At 42.7% G+C, this 3,513-nt stretch overlaps 1 long non-coding RNA gene across 1 annotated transcript; it reads left to right on the top strand.

Annotated features, from left to right (window-relative positions):
• The first annotated feature begins 592 nt into the window (after positions 1-592).
• LOC113649121 lies at positions 593-2,969 on the top strand. Its single transcript, XR_003442071.2, has 3 exons — positions 593-1,019; positions 1,907-2,087; positions 2,166-2,969. It is a non-coding gene; the product is annotated as an uncharacterized LOC113649121 (long non-coding RNA).
• The last annotated feature ends 544 nt before the right edge of the window (positions 2,970-3,513 follow it).

Consider the following 3,513-nt stretch of genomic DNA (forward strand, 5'->3'; position numbering starts at 1 on the left):
GCGTTCGGCTACATCCTTAACACAAATTGCGTGTGACGTGACTGGCCGAATCAGATGACCTTTGGATTTTGTCAGAACTTGTTTTTAAAAGAAACTGGGCTACCTTTTATTTATTTATTTATTTATTTATTTATTTATTTATTTAATTTTATTTTAAAGGAATACATGACATTAGTTTATATATAGCAAATGGTCAAGTTTAATGAATTTGCAGTGGCGCATGATCGAGCAGCACATAAATCAAAGCAGGAAATATGCAAAAACAGGCTGAGTGTAGTTTAGTTTGCCTACATCACGCTGCAGGTACGCTTGCATATGCAGACCTGCGACTGTCAGTTAGTGAAAAATTAAAATGAGAGAGAGAGAGAGAGAGAGAGAGAGAGAGAATATCGAACTTGTCTGATGGTTACGGCTCGAGTACCGTGACTGATTAATTGTGTTTACGTTGAGGTTAGTAACATTACCTGTGCTGTTATAGGACTGGCTGTGATAAATGATAAGGTAGTATATTGTTTGTTCACACATCACTTCCGCAAAACGGCAATTAATCAAAGGAGGTTCGTAAGCCGCAGCTTTAACAAATTGCTATGACTCGGGGTCGAAAAATAAATAAATAAATACATACATAAATAAAGCATTTACAGATGCAGGACTTATGTCCAGCCGAATACAGTACGTCGCTACGGTACCTACTGAACATAAAACAAAGGTCATGGTGCAGGAGTGAAGAGAATGTATTTAAAACCTGGAGCTGATTACAGTACGTGTGATGAATATAGAAACCAGGTGACAGAACCAACCTCCTACCGTCTTTAACCCTGTATTAGACAGAGAGCTGGATCGGCGGAGAGAAAGAGAGGGAATCGGAGACGATGGGGACGTGCTGCCAGTGTTGGTTTGGCTCTGTACAGGAAATCCAGACTGACAGATGGACTCGGGAGTATTGACCAGAGTGGATCTCGGCTATACAGTGACGAAATCAAAGCACACGCCAAACAAATGAGGAGGACAAAGAGATGGTACATACGTACAGTACATGTAGGGGACAATAATCATACGACTGGAGTTTGTATGTTCTCGCTTTTATTCAAGGTTTCCTCAAGGTTCTCCGGTTTCCACCTGGAGTTCAAAGATGTCTGTCGTTGTTGGCTGACTAAAAGTTTCAAATTGTCTGTGTGTGTGTGTGTGTGTGTGTGTGTGTGTGTGTGTGTGTGTGTGTGTGTGTGTGTGAGATTGTGCCCTGCGATAGAATGGTATCCCATCCACGGTGTCAACTGCTTGAGCCCCAAGTCCCCTGGAACAGGTCCCAAAGGCTCCCTGAGACCCTGGGAAGGACAAGCGGTAGAAAAGATGGATGACGGTTTAGATGTCTTTAGTCTATCTGTAGTCCTTGCATTCCCCAAAACCTTTTAATTCCACTGCTGCCCAGTCCTGAAGAGATTCTAACCAATCCTGAATGTTCCTGTGAGAACTTGTCCAGTCCCTACACCATGGCACAGTGAATCCCAACGTACAGACAAGGCAGCTAACTGACTCAGATCCATACCGGTGTTTAGATCAGACTCTGAGGGGACACAGTTTAGATCAGACTAACCCTAACCCTAACCCTGAGGGGACAGTTTAGATCAGACTAACCCTAACCCTAACCCTGAGGGGACTCAGTTTAGATCAGACTAACCCTAACCCTGAGGGGACAGTTTAGATCAGACTAACCCTAACCCTGCTCTTTTTTTTTTAGGAGAACAAACAAAACAAAGACAACTGACACAACAGTACAATATGTGTGTGTGTGTGTGTGTGTGTGTGTGTGTGTGTGTGTGTGTGTGTGTGTGTGTGTGAGTGAGTGTATAATTACAGAAACCATTTTTTCATCGTTATTCATTTTTTCCTCTTTTATCATTAACAGATACACGTCATTAACAACCTCAAATTTTGCCCAGTTGCCCCTAAACTGTTGGCACATTTAATCAAGCGAGTCAGCCTCTATAAACAACAACAACAGTCATTTACAGCTTTTCCAATAACACACGAGACGACGGATCAGGAAACGAGCGCCCGGTGCCTGCGGGCTGTCAGGACCAGAACAGGTCAGTAGTATTTCACCCGGTGTAATTAAGTGGTTAGAAAGGAGAAAAGAGAAAATGGATTTTTTTTTGTCCCCACAGAAGGAGAAGGATGGAAAAAGCAGTTTGCGGTTTTCACATTCGATTGATTGCACACGCCATTGATTTGTTGCTAAGCCGTGTGCGTTTGTTTAAGACGGATCTACGTGGTGCGAGGCAGACTATCGTGTAGCAAAGAGCAAACAAGACGTGATAATGGAGGGTCGAGCCACTCGATGGGATGCAGGGTGTGTACTGTACGTACCGCCGAAGCTTTCTGATCGCTGGACATCAGCAATCAGAACAACTAAATATAGACACTCGGGTTTTTCCTCTGAGAAGTTTCTAGCTAACACTCGTCACACCAAAACTCTTTAAACTGCCCACTTTCCCTTCGAGTCATGTCTACTCCGATTGGGCGACGTATGCTTTTAGTTTCTCATCCCAAACATTACGGATGCTACAGAATGGAATTTAACCCAAGTCTAGTTTTTCGCTTCTTCACACCATTCTGTGTGGGGGTTTTTTTTCTTTCCACCGTTTGGTGGTAAGTTTGGAGAAAGAAAAAAATAATTGTGAATAATCTGATGTCGATCGCTGAAATAATGAAGCTATGAATAAATAAATAAATTATATTTTTGCAGTAGAATGGTCTGATGGTTGAAGACACTGGTGGCTCAAACAGTTAAGGCTCTGGGTCGTTGATTGGAGGATCAAGGTTCAAGCCCCAGCATTACCGATAGCACTGTTGGGCCCCTGAGCAAGGCCCTTGATGCTCTCTGCTCCAGTAGTGCTGTATAATGACTGACACTGACTTCCAAATTCAGGATATGTAAAGAAAAAATTTCACTGATGTGTCAAAATAAAAGCTTCTATAAATGAAGTGTTGGTTTAAAAGAAACCTCGTTTGTGTTTTAGGTCCATTAATAACTACACCTGTAAAACTACATCTATAATAATTCAATTTATTTTTCCCAAAAACCCAAAAAATTAAATTTTCCTTCTGTGTTTGTGTCCATGTTGATGACTAAATGTCTGTCATGTCTCACTCTAAAGTGGTGCTCATATAAAATTAGACATAGATGTAAAGTTTCATCAGGAATTCTGTTTTTATCTACAATATTAAAGGTGATGTATGCATAAAGAAATTAAACGTGGGGGCACGGTGGCTTAGTGGGTAGCACGTTCGCCTCACACCTCCAGGGTGGGGGGTTCGATTCCCACCTCCACCTTGTGTGTGTGGAGTTTGCATGTTCTCCCCGTGCCTCGGGGGTTTCCTCCGGGTACTCCGGTTTCCTCCCCCGGTCCAAAGACATGCATGGTAGGTTGATTGGCATCTCTGGAAAATTGTCCGTAGTGTGTGTGTGTGTGACTGAATGAGAGAGTGTGTGTGCCCTGTGATGGGTTGGCA

The sequence above is a fragment of the Tachysurus fulvidraco genome, chromosome 11, assembly GCF_022655615.1.
Source record: "Tachysurus fulvidraco isolate hzauxx_2018 chromosome 11, HZAU_PFXX_2.0, whole genome shotgun sequence".
In the NCBI taxonomy this organism is placed as follows: domain Eukaryota; kingdom Metazoa; phylum Chordata; class Actinopteri; order Siluriformes; family Bagridae; genus Tachysurus; species Tachysurus fulvidraco.